A 25,514-nucleotide genomic window follows, 5' to 3' on the forward strand; every position below is an offset into this window, starting at 1 on the left:
TAAGTCCTTCCTCAGAGGACTTTCGAATATTAGACCGCGTGGGGCTTAGAGCTGATTTTTTCTTCTTTAATGAGACCCCCTTTCGAGCCATTAGCGATGGTGGGCATAGCGCCACTTACCTGGAAGGTCACCTTCTTGGCGGCCATAACTTCGGCTAGAAGAGCGAGTGAGCTATGTGCCCTCAAAGTGGATTCTCCTTATCTGAAGTTTCACAGGGATAAGGTTGTATTACGTACGGATATAGCTTTCCTGCCTAAGGTTGCAACCAGATTTCATATGTCTCAGGAGTTGGTTTTGCTGGCGTTCTTTCAGAACCCTGGAACTCCTCTGGAAAAGGGTTTGCATTTACTTGATGTGAGAAGGGCGCTGGCTTTTTATGTCCAGAGAACAGCTGATTTCAGGAAATCCCCCAGGCTGTTCCTAAAATATTGTAAGGATACTAAGAGTCTCCTGGTGTCCTCTCAGCGTTTTTTTGGCATGGATCATTTCGACCTCTGTACATGTTATCGATTGTCAGGGAGGGATCTCCCTCAACATGTGAGGGGTCACTCGACTAGGGCTGTGGCTGCTTCGGCAGCTTTCCTGAAGGGTATTCCTTTGGAGGCGGTGTGTAAAGCAGCTATTTGGGCTTCTCCTAGTATGTTTGTCTCTCATTATGAACTGGACGCTGTTTCCAAAAAGCAGGACGATTTTGGCAGGGCAGTCCTGTTTTCGGCGGTGGCATGACACCCACCTGCCATGGTTTAGAGCTCATGAATCTACCATATGTGCGATTCACAGTTGACTACGACAGGAAAATATGGATTGCTTACCTGTAACCATAGTTTCCTTAGTAGGCACCTGTGAATTCGCACATCCCCACCTTTTCCTCCCCTCGGATGTCATGCCAAGCCTTCTAGCCACTTTTTGGCAGATGAGAACTAGTGGCTGGCTCCACCCTGGGGTCTTATATACCTGAGGGGGGGGAGGGCGGGGCCTGGAGGGGTCGATCACTTTTTTGATTTCTAGAAGGTTCTGAAGCTGGGCTTGCGCAGGCGCAGGGATACCATGTGTGCGAATTCACAGGTGACTACTCAGGAAACTACAATTAGAAGTAAGCAACCCATATCTCTCAGTGGCCGAGGGAGAAGTCGCCCCATCGTCCTACTCCATGGGGGCTGCCTGGAGGTCCAAGGATGGGGTCCTGCAAGGACAGGAAAGAGGGGAAGCAAGCCCCTTGAGGATAGGACTATCTCCATCCAATAGCATCAATATCATCATTATTATATTTACTATTGTATTTATTATGTTTTCTACGTCCCTCCTGGTGCCTGGAAATCGTACCTCAAAGTAGCATCTGGGAGGAAAACAGGCCCACAGCATCAAGCCCATTGAGAACAGGGCTGTCTCCATTCATTATTATTATTATTATTATTATTATTATTATTATTATTATTTGAAACACAACAAGATGAGTCCACAGCAAACACTCCGTTGGATATTGTATTGGATCACATGTCGGACACTTCCCAAGTGTCCAGGACTGTGTGATGTATTGGCAAATAATGCGTGCAGATACCAGTAAGGTGGCCTTTTGCAGCTGGCAGATGGTAATTTTGTCAGCACCGATTGTGTTTAAGTGCAAGCCAAGGCTTTTAGGCATTGCACCCAATGTGCCGATTACCACGGGGACCACCTTGACTGGCTTGTGCAGTTCAATCTTCAAATCCTCGTATCGTGTCAGCTTCACCAGCTGTTTCTCCTCAATCCTGCTGTCACCTGGGATTGCAACATCAACAATCCATACTTTGTTTTTTAACACGATTGTGAAGTTGGGAGTATTGTGCTCAAAAACTCTGTCTGTCTGAATCCGGAAGTCCCAGAGTATCTTGACATGTTCATTCTCTGTAACTTTTTCCAGCTCGTGATCCCACCAGTTTTTTGTCGCAGGCAGATGGTATTTGTGGCACAAGTTCCAATGAATCATCTGAGCAACAGTGTTATGCCTCTGCTTGTAGTCTGTCTGTGCGATCTTCTTGCAGCAGTTGAGGATGTGATCTATTGTTTCATCTGCTTCCTTGCAGAGTCTACATTTGGGATCTGTCATCGACTTCTCAATTCTGGCTTTGGTTTGAATGGCTTGTTCTTGGACTGCCAGAATCAGGCCCTTTGTCTCTTTTTCAAAGTTCCATTTGTGAACCACATCCATGTTTCTTTTTTGTCAGTTTAGCTCTCAGTTTTTCCCAGGAACTGTCCACGGAGAGCCTTCTTTTGCCAGTTTTCTCGTCTGCTCTTCATTACGGTATTTCCTCTTTGTCTTTTGCACTTGAAGCAGTATATTACTATTGACTTCCCTCAATATTTTTTCTTGATAGCCTTGCACATAATCTGCCAGTGCATGTCTCTCTTCTCCTACCGTTTGTTTCACTTGCAGAAGCTCTCTCTCTGCCTCCTGATTTTCTGGTCAGGTAAAGTCTGTCGATATCACTACCGGGTGTAATGAGTAGTGGATTGTCATCAGTTTTCTTGTTTTTCTGTCCAGATCATCCAGCTCTGCTTGTGTCCAGTTCACAATTCCAGCAGTGTATCTAATGACGGGGATGGCCCAGGTGTTGATCGTATTTCCACCATTTAATTTGCTCTTCAAAATCTTTCTGACTCTTTGGATATATTTTTGCTGACCACACTTTTCACATGCCCATGCTTGATATTGTCCAATTGTAGTATGCCCAGATATTTATAGGCTTCAGGCTGATTGCATTTTATGGTTTGTCCGTTTGGCATCTCTATGCCCTCGCTGTGAGTAATATTCCCTTTCTTTAATGCCACTGTGGCACATTTGTTTAGGCCGAACTCCATACTGATGTCAGTGCTGAATATTTTGACTGTGTTGGTCAGTGACCAGATTTCTGTTTCTGATTTTCCATAAAGCTGTAGATCATCCATGTACAGCAAATGGAAAAATTTTGGTGAATGTCTTGCTGTTTGGTAGCCCAGGTTTGTTTTCTGTAGAATTACTGACAGAGGGGTCATTGCAATGATGAACAACAGTGGTGACAGTGAGTCAACCTGGAAAATTACTATCTTGATGTTAACAGTTCCATAGCTTTTGTTGCCCACGAACAACTCAATTTTCCATTGTTTAATTACATTTTCGATAAACTTTCTAATATTTTCACAAACCCTGATGACATCTAGACATTTGATAATCCAACAATGTGGCAGTGAGTCAAATGCTTTTTTGTAATCAATCCCAGTTGTATAGAGGTTTGTTTTGCAGTTTTGAAATTCTCCAGTACCATTTTGTCAATCAGATGTTGTTCTTTTGTGCCGCTACTTCTTCTTTTATTGCCTTTTTGATCTACTGGCAAGATGTTATTTTCCTCCAAGTAATCCTGGATTTGATCAGCTATTTTGATCAGCTATTATGCCTGTTAGCAGTTTGAACATTGTAGGCAGACATATTATTGGCCTGTAGTTTCCTGGTATTGTCCCTTTTGCTGGATCTTTCTGTATCAAATATGTCTTCCCAGTTGTTATCCATTTGCTGATGTTTTCAGTTTGCAGTATCTCATTGAATTGCTCGGCCATTTTTGAGCGCAGGCTAATCAGATACTTAAGCCAAAATCCATGCAGTTGATAATTGCCAGGTGATGTCCAGTTCTTGACTTTCTTCACTCTTTCAGTGATCATTTCTGTTGTTATTTCCAAGGTTCTCGTTTTGTTCTCTGAAAAAATTATTTTCAAAGTCTGAAAATTTATTTTCAAAATAATTATTATTATCATCATTATTATTATTTAGAATCAGTTGAAAGAGATTAGGGAAGACACAAAGACCAGTTAGATACGATCTCACTAATATTCCTAGTGAATATGCAGTGGAGGTGAAGAAGAGATTTAAGGGACTAGATTTAATTGATAAGAGTCCCAGAAGAACTATGGAAATCAGTCCGCAACACTGTTCAGGAGGCAGCAACAAAGTATGTCCCAAAGAAAAAGAAAACAAAGAAGACCTTGCAGCTTCAAGGTGTTGCTGCTTACTGCCTGGGGAAATCCTTTGCTGATTGGTGATTACCTATCCCTGATTGTTTCTTTTCTGGAGTTCCCCTGTTTTTGAGTGTTGTTTTTTATTTACTGTCCTGATTTTAGAGTTTTTAAATTCTAGTAACCAGATTTTGTTCATGGTTTCTTCCTTCCAATGATTTTGGCCATGAAAACCTTTGACAATACATTGAAACAGTGATAGGTGGAGATATGCCCAATTAAATGCACAATTGCAGAGGTTAACCAGAAGAGAGAAGGAACTATTTTAAAATAAACAATGCATGGTAGTGGAATAAGACAACAGAACAGGAAGGACAAGAGACCTCTTCCAGAAAATTACAAACATCTGAGATACATTTCAGGCAAAAACAAAGATGGTATGGACCTAACAGAAGCTGAAGAGATCAAGAGAACATGGCAAGACTACACAGAAGATCTGTATAGGAAAAATAATATCAAAGATAGCTTTGATGGTGCAGTGAGTGAATTAGAACTAGACATCCTGACGAGTGAGGTTGAATGGGTCTTAAGAAGCATTGCTCATAACAAGGCAGCAGGTGATGATGGGATCCCAGCTGAAATGTTTACAATCTTGAAAGAGAATGCTATCAAGATGATGAATTCCATAGGCCAGCAAAGATGGAAAAAACAAGAATGGCCTTCGGATTGGAAAAAAAATCAACTTATATCCCCATATCAAAAAAGGGGAACACTAAAAAATGCTCAAATTTTCATTTGGGGCCCTTATTTCACATGCCAACAAGTTAATACTCAAGATCCTGCAAGCTAGACTTCAGCAAGACATGGAGCAAGAGTTGCCAGATGGACAAACTGGGTTTAGGAAAGGCAGAGGGACCAGATGGCCAATATTCAGACGCTGGGTAATGCAGGAAGGCAGGGAGTTTCAGAAAAACATCTATTTCTGTTTTATCGACTCTTCTAAAACCTTGGACTGTGTGGATCATAACAAATTGTGGCAAGTCCCTGGTGATATGTATGAGGAGACCAAGTGTCACCTAGCCTGCCTCCTGAGGAATCTGTGTAACAACCAAGTAGCAACAGTAAGAACAGACCAGGGAACAACAGATTGGTTCAAGACTGGGAAAGACTATGGCAGGGCTGTCTACTCTCACCTTCCCTATTCAACTTGTATTCAGAACACCTCATGCAATGTGCAGGGCTTGATGAATCCAAGGCTGGAGTTAAAATAACTGGAAGGAACATTAACCACCTTAGATATGCAGATTACATCACTGATGGTTGAAAGCAAAGAGGAGCTGAGGAGCCTTCGAACCAAGGTGAAAAAAGAAAGGGCAAAAGCTGGGTTGCAGTTAAACATTTAAAAAACCCAAGATGATGGCAACCAGACAGATTGAGAACTGGCAAACAGAGGAGGAAAACGTGGAGGCAGAGACAGACTTTTGCAAAGATGACTGCAGACGCAGAATGCAGATAGGAAATCAGAAGATGTTTCCTTCTTGGGAAGAGAGCAAGTACCAAACTCGATAAAATAGTGAAAAGTAGAGCCATCATACTGGCAACAAAGGTCCACATATGGATGTGAGAGCTGGACCATAAGGAAGGTTGAGCGAATGAAGAGAGATGCTCTTAAACTGTGGTGTTGGAGTAAAAAGCTGAGAGTACCTTGGACTGCAAGAAGATCCAACCAGTCCATCCTCCAGGAAAGAAAGCCCAACTGCTCTCTAGAGGGAAGAAGATTAGAGGCACTTTGACCACATCATGAGAAGGCAGGAAAGCTTGGAGAAGAGAATGATGCTGGGGAAATGGGAAGGAAAAAGAAAGGGACTGACTAATAAGGGCAAGGCGTGTGGATGGTATCCTTTAAGAGGCGGAAGCCACTGAACGAATAAACAAAATTATATTATTATGTCCCTCCTGGCGTCTGGGAATCGCATCTCAAAGTTACGTCTATAGAGGAAAGCAAGCTCTTTAAGAACAGGGCTGTGTCTGTCTATTATTATTATTTGATACACAACAAGATGAATCCACAGCAAACAAGGTCACTCTGCTGGCTGTTGTATTGGATCACACGTCAAACCGTTCCCAAGTGTCTAAGACTTTGTGATGTATTGGCAAATAATGTATGCAGATCCCAGTAAGGTGGCTTTTTGCAGCTGACAGGTGGTGATTTTGTCAGCACTGATTGTTTTCAAGTGCAGGCCAAGGTCTTGAGGCCTTGCACCCGGTGTGCTGATCACCAGTGGTACCCCCTTGACTGGCTTGTGCCAGAGTCTTTGCAGTTTGGTCTTATTGTGTCAGCTTCTCATCAATCCTGTTGTTGCCTGGGATTGCAACATAGATGATCCATACTTGTTTTTCCCCCACAATCGTGAGGTCAGGAGTCTCGTGCTCCATAACAGTATAAATTCAGAAGTCTCGGATGGGTTTGACTTGTTCATTTTCTGTAACTTTTCCCAGCTTGTGATCCCACCAGTTCTTTGTTGCAGGCTGATGGTATTTGTGGCAATGGATCATCTGAGCAACGGTGTTGTGCCTCTGCTTGTAGTCTGTCTGCATGATTTTCTTGAGCAGTTGAGGATGTGATCCATTCTTTCACCTGCTTCCTGGCAGAGTCTACACTTGGAATCTGTCATCGACTTCTCAATCCTGGCTTGGATGGCATTGGTTCTAATGGCTTGTTCTTGGGCTGCAAGAATCAGGCCCTCCGTCTCCTTTTTCAGAGTTCCATTTATGAGCCACATCCATGTCTTTTCCTTCTCAGTTTTGCTCTCCGTTTTTCCCAGGAACTGTCCATGTAGAGCCTTCTTTTGCAAGTTTTCTCTTCTCTGCATTGGATTTTTACAGTATTCCCTCTTTCTCTTTTGCATTTTAGTTGTTGTTGTTGTATTATTATTATTATTATTATTATTATTATTATTATTATTAATTGTATTCAGGGTGCTTTGGTAGATCTCTTACCTTGTGCAAGATCTGCTTGAGTTCATAAGAGAAGACGGAAGTGGAAGACGAGGCCTGCCCCTTCATGATATCCCACCAGAGCATTCCAGGCCGCTTCTCGCTGCCTTTTGCAGGGCCTGAAAGTACGAGAAGTCTGGTTTAGGGACAGACTGACAATGAAATACAAGTATTTATAATCATTTCTAATCGGCAGAAGAGTGAGAGAGGCTGACCCTGCAATATAACAGGAGTTAAGGAGAGTATAGATTTGGGGTCTCTGAGACAGGAACAATATAAGTATTGGTAATCATTTATAATATTAATGACTACATAATAAGGTCTAATAATAATATAAATAATATTGTAAATAATAATACGTTAATTTGTAATAATAGAACAATAACATTAAAAGCTGCTCTGAGTCCTCTGCGGGGGGTAATAATAATAGTAATAACAATAGCAATAATAAATATATTTTATAATTTATAATAATACATAAATATACATTGGAAGAATATTATGTAATAATATAAAATATAATAATTACAATAAGACAGGAATGTATAATAATATTAGAATAATCATTTAATGTAATAATATAAGACATGAATGTATAATAATATTGGAATAATAATAGTATAATATAAAATAATTATTACAATTATTATTAATAATATAATAATAATAATAATAATATATGAATTGTAATACAATAATAGTATAATATAATAACATAAATAATCTAAATAATACAATAACATACTATTACATAATTATGTTAGAATAATAGTATAATATAAAATATAATAATTTATAATACATGAATGTATAATGATTTTTGAATAATAATAGTCTAATATAATGTAAAATAATAAGATGAATGTATAATAATCTTAGAATAATAGTATAATATAAATTAACAATAATATAATTTATAATAATAATAATGCATGAATGAATCATATTGAACAATAGTAGTATAATATAATAACATAAAATAATATAATAATGTACAATAATACACTAATCTATGATATTATATTAGAATAATATAAAATAATATAATGCTTTATAATAATGCATTGATGTATGATAGCAATAGAATAATAATAGTATAATATAACATAAAATGATATACGTAATGTAATTTAAAATAATACATTAATGTATAATTTTAGAATAATAATAAATAGTATAATTTAATAAACTATTATAACAATAGTATAATATAATATATAATAATAAAATTTATATACTTTATTATAATAATACATTACTGCGTAATAATATTATAATAGCATATGATAATATATTATAATAATACATGGGTGTATAATAATAATATTATAATAGTAATAATTATATAATATGATAAGGATGAAATGCAGCCCAGTTCATTGACCTTTGAGGAGGTTGGTCAGGGCGCCGATGGTGATAGTGGAGAGAGTGCCCAGGGCCCCGTAATAGAGGTAGGAGATGGTGTAGAAGTCATCCACTAGTGCCAGCCTGCAGCGGGAGGGTGGGAGGAAGCGAGGTCAGGAAGGAAGGGGCACAGTGGGGGCCCACCAGGCTGTGGCCCACCACTCACCTCTCAAGGGGGTCTTCCGGGGCATCTGTGTTGGGCAGTGGTCCAAAGTGGAGGGTGGCGTTGGCGGCCTCGGAGGCATTGTAGAGTGGGCAGAAGTGTCCGTAGGAAGGCAGGACAACCATGGTGGCCAGGCTGGGTGCGTAGAGGGTGCCCCCCACCACCACCCACAAGAACAGGCCAAAGCTGGCCCCAGGCTGCAAAAAAAAAAACTCCTAGAAGCAAGAAGGAAGGAAAGGAGGAAGCGTGTGCCCAACACACAACCCCACTGCACAATCACTCTCTTGTCGCCCAATGTGCTTACAGTCTATGTCAAGTGGATTTATTATACTTGAATCTGGCTTTTTTTTTTTTTTGCCTTAACTCACAATGGGTGGGTGGCACAATGGGTTAAACCATTGAACTGCTGAATGTGCTGACCTAAGAGCTGGCAATTCAAAGCCATGGGTCGGGGTGAAGTCTCACTGTTAGCTCCAGCTTCTGCCAACCTAGCAATTCGAAAACATGCAGATGTGAGTAGATTAATAGATACCACTTTGGCAGGAAGGTAACAAAGGAATTGAATGTTTGCCTAACTGTGTATGTTGTAATCTGCTCTGCGTCACCTCAGGGAGATAGAGCAGAATATAAATAAAATGTGTTGTTGTATTATTATTAGTATTATATTGAGAGAAACAGTGAACCAAAGTCACTCCATCTTCTCTGTCTATTCTTTAGAAAAGGGCATATTCTCCACTTCTAATTAAGAAACAGCCTGTCTTTCTTTCTTTAGGGAGGCAAGTGTTATGACAGTTGGTTCCAAGAAACAGTTTGTGGCCAGCCAATGTGGTCGGCCAGATATGATGAAGATATATGCAGTATGTCACGTTAATAGAGATGCCTATGGGAGTTGTTTACTCCAGGGGAGGTGTCTTAGACCGTTGGTGGTGAGCTACACCCCACAGATGTTTACCTCGAAAGAGGTGTTAGCCCATCTGTGTAACCTGATAGAGAAAAAGGGAAACTCCTAGACAAGGGTATATTAGCCTCGCAGCCAGAGGGCTCGAGGCGCGACAGCTTTGTATTGACACTGAGCCTTAGTGTCATTCTGTCCGCCTATTCTACTGCAGTACAATAAAGGTGCTTGCTTTTAAACTCATTTGGGCTTCAAGTGGTCTTCAAAGTGTCTCAGCAAGATCCCGGCCGAAAGCAGTGTGAGGAGCGGCCTGCCGTTCCCCCTGTTCCTGCTTCATTTCTGGTTCCCTGACCGGGAAATCGAAGGCTGAGTATTCGCTGTAGGACCATCTCGGAGCTGCTCTTGGGAGCTGAGAGCGGACCTTCCCCTTCTGGGGTGCAGCAATTGGTTCACACCGAGACGCGGCCGCGCTTAAGACCGGCGGTTCCTCTTGCGGCACCCAAGGCAGGGTGAGTAGTCCCTCTTCCAAAGCAGGAGTTTTTGAGACAATCACCACCCGGGAGGCGGCCGCCGCGGGAACCTGGACGGGACCTTGATCAGGCAAGTAGAATTTTTTGGTGTGCATTAGTAGGGCTTTGCGGGACTTGTGAGAGAAGTACCGGGGAATCCGAAAGTGCATGTCTTGAAACCGTGTTGAGAGTCCAGGGTTCACGGGGACCTTTGGAGTGGACAAGGAAAAGTCATAAATCCCCAGGGGTAGGAATAGAGCTCTAGGTATTAGGCAATAGAAGTGTTTGAAATTAAGTCATGGGAGGGGGGGGGATCAAAGGGGCCAAAGACCCCCCTCCAATGCATGTTGGATCATTTTAAGGAATTTAAAGTGTATACTCAGGAGGAAGGGCTGCAGAAATTTAAACTACGGAATTTGTGTGAAACGGATTGGCCACAGTACCCTCTTTCCCGCCCATGGCCCCCTGAGGGGACAAGTGATCCCAAACTGGCCTTGGAGGCATTAATATATGCAGACCGGGTTCATCCAGACCAGTGGAAGTATCTTGATGCTTGGGGAGCGGTTTTGGAGAAACAGCCTGGGTGGTTGAAGGAATGCAAGTGCATGAATGTTGGTGCCATAGTGGATGAAAGGAACAAAGGCACCGGCACAATTAGTGTCCGGCGGGTATTTGGAGCACCAAGGGAAAAGAAACTGGAAGGGAGAGTTAACCCCTATCCGGACTCGGGAAATCCAGCTGATGAGCCGCAGCCGGTTCCCCCATACACCCCCGCCTTCTATCCCCCGTTGCCGCCTCAACTTGGTCTAGGTGCGATTGGAGGAGCTGGCCCCGCTACGGCCCCACCTTTGCAGGGGCCTGAGGTGGACTCCAGTCTTGAACCGTACCTACCCCCAAAGGAGGAATTTGAACAAATGTCCCTAGAGGCACAAAATCGGAGGCTTACTAGGGCAATGAAAAAAGCAAAGGAGGCAAGGAAGCGAGAGGCTGGGCGAGAGGAGGGTCTGCGGGAAGCCGAGGCACTGTGCCCTGTTAGAGAGGTGCCTCAGCTTGTTCCTGTAGCGCCGGATGAAGATGGAACACCAAAGTTTGAGACTCGGGTGGTGTATCAGCATGTGCCATTCACTAGCTCGGATCTTCTGAACTGGAAGGCATCTTGACCTTCCTGGACAGAGGACCCAAGGGGAATGGCAAGTCTAGTGGAAGGCATTGTTCAGACCCATAATCCCAGTTGGGTAGATTTGAAACAATTAATAGAAATGTTGCTAACAGCTGAGGAGCGTGTGTTGATGACACAAGTAGGGAAGCAGGAAGCTTTGAAAGAGCATGCAAGCACACACAGTCAGCAAGCAGCAGATGTATACCAGGAAGCGGTATTCCCAGTAGGGAGAGATCCCCGCTGGGACCCTAATGTGCCGGAAAACAAGGATTCTTTGAAGTTGTACCAGCAGTTGATGGTTCGTGCCTTGAGAAAGGGATCCCCACGGATCCCTAACGTAAGGAAAATTTATGAGATGGAACAGAAGAAAGATGAGAGCCCAGCAGCGTTTTTGGAAAGGTTGAGGGAGGCTTTTTTGAAGTACTCTCCGTATGATATGGAAGATCAGGATGATAAGGCTGAAGGGAAAGTGGAGTTGAAGAGTGCCTTCATCAGTCAGTGTGCACCAGACATTCGGAGAAAGCTTCAGAAAAGCCCTGGGCTGGTACACATGACTTTGGAAAGGGTGATGGAGGTGGCTAGCCAGACCTACATGTCCCGTGAGGCTGTGCAGGCCAAGCAGGAGGAGGCAAAGGTGTGTCGGAGAGCAAAGTTGGTTGCAGCTGTGTTTCAAGGAGAAGGGCCCAATGGGCCAGGATGGAAAGGGAGAGGACAAGGCCAGGTGGGAAAGGCCCAGGGGAGCCGCAGGCCCCCTCTGGGGCCGAATGAATGCGCTCAGTGCCACCGTCAGGGGCACTGGAAGAACAAATGTACAATGAATGTTGTGGAAGGACAGGGAAAGGGAGTGCAAGGGAGAAATTGGAGAGGAAAAGGGCGAGGTCGCGGGGCTGGGAAGCAGCCTCGTTGGGGCCCAGTGGCAGCGGGGTTGGCCGACCCAGCCCAGGATGAGCTTGGTCTTGCCATTATGAGGGAAGAGGATGGGTGGCAGGACATCGAGCAACAATAGGACAGACCGGCTCCGAGGCCCCGGGGAAGACATGGGATGGTTCGGATTGGTCCGGGGGAGCCTTTGGTCTGTATGGAAGTTGGAAACCAATCTGTTGAGTTTATGCTTGATTCCGGGGCCTCAAAGTCAGTGGTGAACACGGTTGTGTCTCACCCTACTAGTGAAAATGTAAATATTGTAGGAGCCACGGGGAGGCGAAGAGCCTGCCCCCAATTGGCAGAAAGGGAGTGTTCGTTGGGAGGGCACCGGGTTCGGCATAAGTTCATCTATATGCCAGAATGCCCAGTGCTTCTCCTGGGTAGAGACGTTTTGTGTAAAATGAGAGCAGCATTGCTTTTTGAGAAGGACGGATCTCTGTTGGCAGGGTTTAGAGAAGGACAGAATGGGCAGGAATTGGATAGGCGTTTGCAAATGGCTTTGGAACTACCAGTGGAGGAGTGGAGATTGTACACAGTAATAGAGGAAAGAACCGATTGGGAGGCTTTTGGTGTCCCAAAGGTATGGGCTGAAGATAACCCTCCAGGATTGGCAAAAGATGTTCCACCAGTAGTGATTGAGTTAAAGCCCTTCGCCAATCCGGCTGTAGTCCATCAGTATCGTCTCCCTCGGGCGGCGGTGGTTGGAATTGCAGCCTATTTGGAGAAGTTGGAAAAATATGGTATTCTGGTTCCTTGCCAGTCTCCATGGAACACACCCCTCTTGCCAATCCAGAAGCCGGATGGAACTTATCGGCCTGTACAAGACTTACGGGCAGTTAATAAGTTGGTGATTCCTCTTCACCCGGTGGTCCCAAATCCCTACACCCTGCTGAGCCTGATTCCACCTCACCACCAGTGGTTCACGGTCCTGGATCTTAAGGATGCGTTTTTTTGCATCCGCTTGGCTAAGAAGAGCCAGGAGATCTTTGCTTTTCAAAGAGAAGATCCAGAGACGGGACACAAGGGCCAGATGACGTGGGCCAGACTTCCGCAGGGATTTTGCAACTCACCAACGATTTTTGGGCAAGCTTTGGCTCAGGACTTGTTGTCTTTAGTCAAAAATGACAAGGGATGGACTATTTTGCAGTATGTGGATGACATACTTTTGGGAACAGATACTAGAGAACAGTGTCTAGAAGGAACTCAGGCTCTGTTACAGTTCTTGGCAGAGAAAGGTTACAGGGTTTCTAAGAAGAAGGCTCAATTGGTACAGCGAGAGGTTAAGTATTTAGGTTTTCGGCTGGCTCAAGGTTTCCGGAGGTTGGAGGTGGAACGTAAAGAGGCCATCTGTTCCATCCCCACCCCCCAGACGAAGAAACAGATTAGGGAATTCTTGGGGGCGGCGGGGTTTTGTCGCATATGGGTTCCAAATTTCGGACTATATGCTAAACCCCTCCACGAGGCTACAAAAGGGAAATCAGGAGACCCATTGGTGTGGGGTCCAGAGCAGCAACTTGCATTTGAAGACCTCAAGAAAGCTTTGATGTCGGCCCCCGCTTTGGGGCTACCTGATTTGGAGAAGATCTTTTACTTATATGTAGGAGAAAGAAAGGGAGTGGCAGTTGGAGTGTTGACTCAACTTGTAGGGAGCTGGCCTCGACCAGTGGCTTATTTGTCGAAGCAACTGGACAATGTGGCTTGTGGATGGCCCCCATGCTTAAGGGCTGTGGCAGCCGCTGCAGTCCTTGTGGAAGAAGCAAATAAATTGACTTTGGGACAGCCCATCATCTTGAAGTGCCCCCATGCTGTAGTAACCTTGATGGAACATAGGGGGCACCATTGGCTCACAAACAGCCGAATGTTAAAATATGAAAGCATGTTGGTGGACAATCCTCAGGTCACCTTATCTGTGTGTGCAACTTTAAACCCAGCTACCCTTCTACCGGTGGAAGAAGGAACCTTGATGCAGCACGATTGTTTGGAGGTGATGGATGAGGTCTACTCAAGTAGGCCAGATCTCAAAGATGTACCTTTTCAGACCCCTGAGTGGGTGCTTTTCACAGATGGTAGCAGTGTGGTGATTGCAGGACAACGAAAAGCAGGGTATGCTGTGGTGACAGGGGATGGGAAGACCTTGGAGGCAAAGGGGTTGCCCTCAGGGACCTCCGCCCAGAAGGCTGAGCTTATTGCTCTCACCAGGGCTCTACAATTGGCAAAGGGAAAGAAAGTCAATATTTACACTGACTCAAAATATGCTTTCACTACCCTGCACGCCCATGGTGCCATATACAAAGAAAGGGGTTTGTTAACCTCAGCAGGACAACAGATTAAGAATGCTAGTGAAATTCTACAGCTTTTGGAAGCAGTATGGGAACCAAAGGAAGTAGCCGTAATGCATTGTAAGGGACATCAGTACGGTGAGGACCAAGTGACTCAAGGGAATCGGCTGGCTGACCAACAAGCCAGAAGAGTGGCTGAGTGTAATGCACCGGAGGAGACAGTGTTGCAATTAGATGTCACACCAGTGATAGGGACCATGACCTACTCTGCAGAGGAAAAGGAGTGGGCTTTGAATGAGGGAGCGAGGTGGAAGGATGGGATTCTTTTATTACCCAATAGCAAGGTATTTGTCCCCAAGGCTTTAGGATGGGAATTGATAAAGGAAGTACATAGGCAAACTCATTTGGGAGCAACCAGTATGGCAACGTTACTTGAAAGACAACTCTGGGTGGATGGTTTGCACGCATTGGCTAGGGCCGCCGCCTTGAGGTGCGAGATCTGTGCAAAGAACAATCCCAGGGCGGGGCCCTTGCTTCCCCCAGGAGTGCAGTATTTTGGTAAAACACCTTTCGAGTCCTTATCTGTAGATTTCACTGAAATGCGAAAGGCCCAACGGTTTCACTACATGTTAGTGATGGTTTGTACATATTCAGGGTGGGTGGAAGCGTATCCCACCACCACTGAGAGAGCAGTAGAGGTTAGTAGGGCACTGTTAAGGGACATTATCCCTCGTTACGGAATACCCCTACACATTGGAAGTGACAATGGTCCAGCTTTTGTTCACCAGGTTATAGGGTGCCTAGCTCAGTTGTTAGGAACCACTTGGAAGCTGCATTGTGCCTATAGACCTCAATCATCAGGGAAGGTAGAAAGGATGAATAGGACTTTGAAAGGGACTCTGTCAAAAATGTGTCAGGAAACTGGGATGTCTTGGATTCAAGTACTACCAATGGCCTTGTTGAAAGTTAGATGCACTCCCACTAAAGTTCTGGGCTTGTCGCCATTTGAATTGATGTATGGAAGGCCCCCTTTAAAGATAAAGCCATTACAGGGAGACATAAGGGAGTTGGGAAAACAAGAACTGATAAAGGAGGTTCAGGCTTTGGGAATAGTATTAAATAAATTGTATAATTATACTGGCATGTTGCGGTATCCCTTCCCTGTTACTGCACTACACTCTTTCTCACCAGGAGACCAGGTGTGGCTAAAAGATTGGAGGTGTGATCCCCTGGGACCGAAGTGGAAGGGCCCGCTGCAAGTGCTGTTAACAACTCCCACTGCTGTGAAATTGGAGGGTGTGAAACCGTGGGTGCACTATACTCGCATCAAGAAGGACTATACTGCTAAGGACCCAGACTTTTGGCAAGTAAACCTGAATCCGGACAATCCACTAAAGTTCACTCTCAACAAAGTTAAGGGACAGGCTAAGGGCTACCCTGAAGAGGAGGGGGATCCAGCTTCATAGAGCTCCTCCCCCGGGGGTCAGGCGACCAAGCGCCGCCCTGAAAGGAAGGAGGGTAGCTTCCGAGAGCTACCCCAAAGACCGAAGGGACATTGGGGGTTGGGAGTGGGATTGTGTATTGTCTGTGAATTGAATATTGATTGAACACTGTTGCTAACACTTACATATGCATACCTGAACATGAAGTATCTATGCTATCTGATACTACTGAGTATGGCCCCCTTGAGGGAGATCCAAGGAGGATGGGAACAGAACATATTCCATCAACTAATAAGAGAAATAGTGAATGAATCCAAAATAACTAACTGCTGGGTTTGTGCCCATGGTCCTCGTTCACAATATGAGGGATGGTCCATGGTAGTGGGAACAGTATTAGACCTGAAGGGTTGGAAAATTTTCACACCATGGACCTATAACATGGAAAAAGGGTTAAAGGATTCAGCCCAGTTTATGTTAGCTCACAGGGTACCTCCGCCAGAGGCCCCTGTGTGTATCACTCGAGGTAAGGCAGAAATCCAGAAAGGAATTCACGAGAACTTTCCCCAGGCAATACCAATAGATCTTGGAGATTACCCCCATTGTAATGTCACTTATACTGTGTACTATGGTCATCTCCAAATGAAAATAGAGGAGCCAAAACAGGAGGACAAACCCCAGAGGTTGAGGAGGGAGACCCCAGGATCATCAGGGGGAGATGAAAAACTCCCCCCTCCTCGTCCTGGACGCCAGGGAAGAATTGGGAGTCTCCCAAAGGGATCTACAGCACGAAAGGCAGGGACGAGGAAGGCCCCGTCAGGGGCGGATGGAGCGGCAGCCCTTCCCCATCACCCAGATTCTGATCAACCTCAGGAAAACCTCCCATTAGAACAACGGATCCCCAGAGGATCAAAACCCGGTATCCTTGTTGACAATCATGCCCTAGGAGGCCTGCCTTCAGGTTTCTATTGGATATGTGGGCAGTGGGGTGGAAAGGTTTTACCCCCACTCTGGACAGGTACATGTACCATCGGTACTTTAGCCCCGACCAACATAGAAATCTATCTTAAACAGCAGCCTCATTTGACTTGGGGGACCAAACGTGGAGGATACCGGGCAAAGAGAGCCTATGATGAGAAATATGGATATGATCCAGATGAAACATACCTTAGTGAAGGAGCCAGGTTGGGAGCCATCTTGTTTTCCCAGGTGGGGGTGGCCCTCAATGTGAGACAGATTAGGAGGCTATCAGCACAAATGGAAAGATTGGCAAATAATACCGTTAAAGGGATCAAAGCTCTCCAAACAGAGATTGATTCATTGGCAGGAGTTCTAATGCAGCACAAGCTGGCTTTAGACTATCTTCTATCCGCTGAGGGCGGATTATGTGTCTGGCTTAACGTGACGTGTTGCCATTATGTCAATGAATCAGGAGAGATTGAATCCGATGTGGAAAAGATCAATAACATAGTCTCCACCATTAGGGCAGGATACTCCCCAAAAGGAGCAGGTTGGTTCGATTGGTTAACATCCTGGCTACCAAATTTCCAGTGGTTAAAAGATATTGTTGTTGTTGTTTTTATTATTTTGCTACTCATAGTTCTTGCAATAATGTTACTGCCATGCTTGTTGTCTTGCTTAAGAAATATGGTTGAAAAGGTGGTAAATGCTTCCAACACCAGGATTAGACAGAGGAAAAACGTCATGAACATGAAACTAGAAAAAATGAAAAAGGAGAAACTCCCCCATAATCTGAGAAATGATAACTAAGAGCCTCTCTCTCTTAGTTCCAAGAAAAAATGGGGGAATGAGAGAAACAGTGAACCAAAGTCACTCCATCTTCTCTGTCTATTCTTTAGAAAAGGGCATATTCTCCACTTCTAATTAAGAAACAGCCTGTCTTTCTTTCTTTAGGGAGGCAAGTGTTATGACAGTTGGTTCCAAGAAACAGTTTGTGGCCAGCCAATGTGGTCGGCCAGATATGATGAAGATATATGCAGTATGTCACGTTAATAGAGATGCCTATGGGAGTTGTTTACTCCAGGGGAGGTGTCTTAGACCGTTGGTGGTGAGCTACACCCCACAGATGTTTACCTCGAAAGAGGTGTTAGCCCATCTGTGTAACCTGATAGACAAAAAGGGAAACTCCTAGACAAGGGTATATTAGCCTCGCAGCCAGAGGGCTCGAGGCGCGACAGCTTTGTATTGACACTGAGCCTTAGTGTCATTCTGTCCGCCTATTCTACTGCAGTACAATAAAGGTGCTTGCTTTTAAACTCATTTGGGCTTCAAGTGGTCTTCAAAGTGTCTCAGCAAGATCCCGGCCGAAAGCAGTGTGAGGAGCGGCCTGCCGTTCCCCCTGTTCCTGCTTCATTTCTATTATTATTATTATTATTATTACTTTATTTGTACCCCGCTAGCATCTCCCGAGGGATTCGATGCGGCTTACACAGGCCGAAGCCTCAGAACACAATACAACAATACAATACATAAAGCAAATTAAAAACACTTAAGCAGAATAAACAATAAACAGTAACAATACAACAAGACACTATTAAAACTGGGCCGGCCATAGTAGTGGGTACAGGACTAAAAGTGCTGATGTGGCAGTAGGAATGTAGGATTATAAAATAAGTGCAATGTGCAGTGTGCAGTGATCTTGGTTCTACTAAAGTGCTTCTAGGACTTAGTATTGGAGGTTTCTAATCTGAAAAGGCACATCGGAACAGCCAGGTTTTCAAATTCTTTTTGAAGGCTGCCAATGTAGAGGCCTGTCTGAGATCTTTTGGGAGGGCGTTCCAAAGTCGGGGGGCCACCACAGAAAAGGCCCTGTCTCGTGTCCCCACCAAGCGCGCTTGCAACGCGGGCGGGATCACGAGCAGGGCCTCTCCAGATGACCGAAGTGCACGTGTGGGTTCGTATTATTGTTATTGTTATTATTATTATTATCGTTTGGGTTCGTATTATTGTTGTTGTTATTATTATTATTATTATTATTATTATTGTTTTATTGTTTTTCTTTCTGTTTGCATCGCGCTTTGCCTTACCAGGGTGTTGCAAATGGGGACAAACATCCCCTGGACAAAGGCACCCAACAGTGGCCCACTGATGACCCCCATGATCATGAAAGAGCCCTGCAAGGAGGAGAAGGCAGACAAAACTCATTCGTGGTATTATTAGTACTATCAATATCAATAGAGCTAAGCAAGGGAATTGCAAGACAACCTCGCAAAGAGCTCCAGTGTTGTTGTTGTTATCATTATTATTAGAGCTTAGCAAGGGAAGTGCAAGATTGGAATTGCAAGCTAACCTGGTCAAGAGCGCCAACATAATTTTTATTTATTATTCAATATATTATTATTGTTATTGTTGTTATTATTATTATTCAGAGGCTAGATAGCCATCTGTTGGGGGGACTTTAATGCTGCCTTCCCTGCATATAACATGGGTTGGACTGGATGGCCTTTGGGGGCCCTTCCAACACTAGGACACTATGGCTGTATTATTATTACTGTTATTATTATCAGTGTCTGAGCCACCTGGGTATGATAGTGAGAATTGGGGGAAAACGATAAGCAGCCTATTTGCACAAGGAAGGCGTGCAATGTTTGTGTGTGAACTGGGCACATCCTATTTGCACAATTTCATCAGTTAAAAGAGTTTGCACCCTCTCTCCCCCCTTTTGTGTACAACGGGTTAGCATTTCACTCATCTGGAAAACACCCAGAGATAGCACCAGGGCAGGAAATTACTCAGGATTGATTACTGCTGTGCACTGTCTGACACAGCCCTTGGAGACTGCCATAGGCAGCCCTTGAAAAGCATCCCTTGCAGTGGGAGACAGATCATCATGATAACTTCACTGCATTGCCACATATTTAAAATTTCAATATATAAGGAATGATACAATAGTTCTGTCAACAGTTCTACTACTACTACTACCGATGATGATGATGATGACAATGATGATGCTATTGACCTGGAGCACCCCTCTGCCCAGCAAGGAGGACAGGGCTGCCACCGTGATGCAGGACCTGCCGTAAATCAGTGCTGGAAGAGATACATAAAAGAGGATATATGGTTTATCCTTTTAATATACCTTCCAGTGTTTTAAAAAGTGGGCTGTTTGGGGTCAAAAAGGCCCAAGTTACAACCTAGAATGTGCTGCAGAGGTTTGCTTTTGTCTCGGACCGATAGGGAAAAAACAAACGAAACACCTGCTGGACAGGTACATGAATTAATTCCTTTTCTCACATCCTCTTCAAACCACACATAGGACTGATTGCTTCACAGCAGGCTGTTAGATCCAATCTAAACAGTGCAGAGTCTTTATCTGTAGTTAGCAGAGATTTACTGCACACCCTCTGGCCTTGTTCAATAAGGCACTCGAGCTCTGGCTTTCAGGCAATCCCCTCTTGGAGGCTTGAGTATTCACTCACTGAATTATATATGCAGCTGTTTACACATTGGGTCTGCTATTGGTATATGTGAAGATATACTTGCAGCAACACAACGAGAAGCGACGACCATGCCAACAGCAACAAATGACAACAAAACTTTATTGAAATCCCACCCCATCTCCTTGTGGGGACCCAAAGTGGTTCGCAGGCATAAAAAGGCAAATATTCAATGCCTTCTACAATTTAAGGAGTACAATTTAAATAAAATACAATTTAAATTGTATAAAACAAATATTTATAAAAAGCAATAATAACCATCCTATAAAGCAAGACATGCACATGGCAATACATCATCATGGCAATGAAAACAAGCACATGCCTGCCACTTCTTTTTATATCCATAGGGACTGCAGGAAATGATCTGATTCTTGTGCCTGTGACACGGTCATGGCTCAGCTGTCCCTCTAGGTCGACATCTCCGCTTGCTTAACCCTTCAGTAGAAGGTGCTGTGATCACAGGTCCATTAGAACTGTATTTTTTCACACACTGATGTTAAAGATAATGCATTACTATCTACCTGACAGTTTCTGGGAAAGTGGGGTTGCAGTGGAGCATGTTAGATAGATAATGCACAGTTAGATAGGAATGCATTGGCTGTAAAACTATTGTGCAAAACTGGTTGGAAAAATACAGCCCTAAGGGACATGTGGACACACACCTACTGAAGAGTTAAGTGGGTGGTGATGTGGAACTGGAGGGAAAGGCAAAGAAGCTGAGTCGTGACCATGTGACAGGCACGATGAGGGTTGCCTCATTAACTATTGTCCCTGTTTGAAGAATAAAAACAATGCGTACCCAAATGGGCAGCAAGCATGTGCGCTCTCTCTCTCTCTCTCAGCATGATTATCTCGCTTCTTGCCATAATCCGTGGCTGATATCTGTATCTGTCATGAGTATATCTGTGCATACCGATAGGACATCAGGGGATTTTGATGTGTGTGTATATAGCTGTACATAAAACCATACATCAAGATTGAAAGCCTCCATTGTGAGTGTGGATGGAAACCAGTTAAAGAGTTCTCTTAAACCCACTTTGGCCCTCCCTCCAGGTGATTTGGACTTCAACTACCACAAAACTGCTACTATCAGGGATTTTCTTAATGATCAGGGAGCTGACATAGTGTGTATCACAGAAACTTGGATCCAAGAGGGGGATGAGATCCTACTCCAGGAAATAACATCTCCAGGTTACGTAATCACTCACCAGATGCAGACTGGGAGGCGGGGGGGGGGAGGGGTGGCTATGCACTCCCGAGAAAGCTTCTCTCTTAGGGCAGTTCCTGTGCTGAACATTTCTGGCATTGAAAGTGTTGGCTTGGTGTGGGTTTCCTCTGAGAGTATAGCCTTTCTGCTGGTGTACCGGGCGCCTAGTGCACCAGCAGACAGTCTATCCCAACTGCTGGAGACTGTGTCGGAATGGTCCTTGAGGTTCTCCAGACTTATTGTCTTGGGAGATTTCAACGTCTATGCTGATGCAGACTCTTGTTCATCAGCAGCTATTGACCTAGTGTCTACCATGGAGACACTAGGACTCTCGCTCTGTATTACTGGGCCCACACATCAGGCGGGACACATGCTAGATCTGATTTTTAGCACAGGAATTCAAGTGACCCAAGCCTCTACTATAGAGGTTCCATGGTTGGATCACTGTGCTCTGAGAGTCTGGTTGGAGCATGCCAACCCACCCTGCAAGGGCACCGAGCAAATTTGGGCTTGCCCAAGGACACTTATGGAACCCAGTAGGTCCCGGAATGCTCTGAGGGATCTGGAGCCTGCCAGTGACTCGATCGATGTGCAGATGGACACGTGCAACATTAGGCTATCCAATGCACTTGACGAGATCGCCCCTAGATGCCATCTCCGACCCCACCGAAATTGGTCTCCTTGGTTTACCGAGGAACTTAAATGGATGAAGTGGGAAAAGAGACGGCTAGAGGGCGTGTGGCGAGAACTCTGTGACGGAGCATCGAGATCAGCTTATGAGGCATTTAGGGAGTGCTATAACCGAGGCAAAGCGAGTACGTTATGCTTCTTTGATAGCATCTCCTAGCTCACGCCCGGCAAGATTGTTCAAAATAATTCAATCTCTGACTACGGTTCCTACTATCCCAAAAATGCAGTGATCAGGCCCCTTCAGCCGAGGTTTTTCAGAGCTATTTTGCAGACAAGATCTCGCTATTTTGACGGGACCTCCTCACCACAATTGATACAGTGAGAGAACTTGAGACTCTGTGGCCACTTGCTGGACCCGTCCTTGACCGGTTCATCCCGCTGGACGCAGAGGCTGTTGATAGGCTCATAGCTGCAGCTAGACCAACCACTTGTCCCTTGATCCGTGTCTCTCTTGGTTGGTGAAATCCTGCTTGGAGGGATTACGTGATCGTCTGTTGAAGATCATAAACAGCTCCCTCAGAATCATAGAATCATATAATCAAAGAGTTGGAAGAGACCTCATGGGCCATCCAGTCCAACCCCCTGCCAAGAAGCAGGAATATTGCATTCAAATCACCCCTGACAGATGACCATCCAGCCTCTGTTTAAAAGCTTTCAAAGAAGGAGCCTCTACCACACTCCGGGGCAGAGTTCCACTGCTGAATGGCTCTCACAGTCAGGAAGTTCTTCCTCATGTTCAGATGGAATCTCCTCTCTTGTAGTTTGAAAACATTGTTCTGCGTACTAGTCTCCAAGGAAGAAGAAAACAAGCTTGCTCCTTCCTCCCTGTGGCTTCCTCTCACATATTTATACATGGCTATCATATCTCCTCTCATTCTTCTCTTCTTCAGGCTAAACATGCCCAGCTCCTTAAGCCACTCCTCATAGGGCTTGTTCTCCAGACCCTTCATCATTTTAGTTGCCTTCCTCTGGACACATTCCAGCTTGTCAATATCTCTCTTCAATTGTGGTGCCCAGAATTGGACACAATATTCCAGGTGTGGTCTAACCAAAGCAGAATAGAGGAGTACCATGACTTTCCTAGATCTAGACACTATGCTCCTATTGATGCAGGCCAAAATCCCATTGGGTTTTTTTTTGCCATCACATCACACTGTTGGCTCATGTTTAACTTGTTGTCCACGAGGACTCCAAGATCTTTTTCACACGTACTTCTCTCAAGCCAGGCATTGTCCCTCATTCTGTATCTTTGCATTTTGTTTTTTCTGCATAAGTGGAGTATCTTGCATTTGTCCCTCTTGAACTTCATTTTGTTAGTTTTGGCTCATCTCTCTAATCTGTCAAGATCATTTTGAATCCTGCTCCTGTCCTCTGGAGTATTGGCTATCCCTCCCAATTTGGTGTTGTCTGCAAACTTGATGATCATGCCTTCTAGCCCTTCATCTAAGTCATTAATAAAGATGTTGAACAAGACCGGGCCCAGGACGGAACCCTGCGGCACTCCGCTCGTCTCTTCCAGGATGAAGAGGAAGCATTGTTGAGCACCCTCTGGGTTCGTCCATTTAACCAATTACAGATCCACCTCACCATAGTTTTGCCTAGCCCACATTGGACTAGTTTGTTTGCCAGAAGGTCATGGGGGACCTTGTCGAAGGCCTTACTGAAATCCAGGTATGCTACATCCACGGCATTCCCCAAATCTACCCAGCTTGTAACTCTATCAAAAAAAGAGATCAGATTAGTCTGGCATGACTTGTTTTTGATAAATCCATGTTGACTATTAGCAATGACTGCATTTCTAAGTGTTTGCTGACTACTTCCTTAATAATCTTTTCCAGAATCTTGCCTGGTATAGACGTGAGGCTGACCAGACATTAGTTGTTTGGGTCATCCACATTGGCCCTCCTCCAATCTGCTGGAACTTCTCCCGTTCTCCAAGAACTCTCAAAGATGATGGCCAATGGTTCCGAAATTACTTCTGCTAGTTCCTTCAATACTCTTGGGTGTAGTTGATCTGGCCCTGGGGACTTGAACTCATTTAGAGTGGCCAGGTATTCCTGGACAACTTGTTTCCCAATTTGGGTTGGATGTCCTCTAATCCCTCATCCATTCCATCTTGCTGAGGTTGAAGATTACTTTCTTTTTGTGAGAAGACTGAGGCAAAGAAGGTATTAAGTAGTTCTGCCTTTTCCCTATCCCCTGTCAGCATTGCCCCATCTTCTCCTTGAAGAGGCCCTATCACCTCCTTGTTTTTCCTTTTTCTACTGACATAAGAAAATAAGCCCTTTTTATTGTTTTTAATGTCCCTGGCAAGCCTGAGCCCGTTTTGTGCTTTAGCCTTGCGGACCTTTTCCCTACAAGTGTTGGCTATTTGTTTGAATTCTTCTTTTGTTATTTCTCCCTTTTTCCACTTCTTGTGCATGTCTCTTTTGTGTCTTAGCGCAGTTAGAAGTTCTTTGGACTTGCTTCTTTGCAATTGTCCTATTTTTTCTCTTTGTTGGCATGGTTTGCAATTGCACCTTGAATATTTCACTCTTGAGAAACTCCCATCCATCCGTAACTCCCTTGTCTTTTAGTATCTGTCCACGGAATACTGCTCAGTGTTTCCTTCATTTTTTTGGAAATCAGCTCCCCTAAAGTTAAAAATGCGGGTTTGACTTGTCTTAGTTTAGGCCTTCCTTTGTACCTCAAATTGCAGGAGCACATGGTCACTTGCCCCTAAGGATCCTACCACTTCAACCGCATCGATCAGGTTCCCCACCTTTGAGCAAGGAGTTTTTCCAGAGGGTTTAAAAGAGGCGGTAGTCTCTCCCCTGCTGAAGAAACCAGACTTAGATTGTTCGGTTCCCTCCAGTTACCGCCCAGTTTTGAATCTCTCGTTCCTGGGCAAGGTGATTGAGAGGGCAACAGCAGATTCCTAGATGACGCAGCAATTCCTAGATGACACAGCCAGACTAGAACCCTTCCAGTACGGCTTCTGTACACAGGACAGAGACTGTGCTGGTCTCCATCATGGATCACCTTCGATGCCAGCTTGACCAGGGCGGGTCAGTGCTGCTTGTGTTATTGGATCTCACAGCAGCATTTGACACAGTCGACCACAACCTTTTGACCCACCGTCTTGCTGCTGTCAGGGGGACAGCTTTAAGTTGGCTGTCCTCCTTTCTTCACAACCGTGGACAGTGAGTGGAGAGGGGAGGCCTGGTCTCTGAGAGGTCCCCTCTACCTTGTGGGGTTCCTTAGGGGGCCGTTCTTTCCCCTCTGTTGTTTAACATCTATATGCGACCACTTGCTTAGCTGGTTCGAGGTTTTGGGCTTGAGTGTTACCAGTACGCTGATGACACTCAGCTTGTGCTGAAGATCTAAGACCGACCGGACTCTGTACCCAATTGTTTCCATCAGTGCCTCAAGGCCGTTCCTGGATGGCT

At 44.6% G+C, this 25,514-nt stretch overlaps 1 pseudogene; it reads right to left on the reverse strand.

Annotated features, from left to right (window-relative positions):
- Positions 1–1,111: 1,111 nt before the first annotated feature.
- Positions 1,112–25,514, reverse strand: part of LOC137095609 (sodium/iodide cotransporter-like) — a 63,095-nt pseudogene continuing 38,692 nt past the window's right edge.

The sequence above is a fragment of the Anolis sagrei genome, chromosome Y (genome assembly GCF_037176765.1).
Source record: "Anolis sagrei isolate rAnoSag1 chromosome Y, rAnoSag1.mat, whole genome shotgun sequence".
NCBI lineage: Eukaryota > Metazoa > Chordata > Lepidosauria > Squamata > Dactyloidae > Anolis > Anolis sagrei.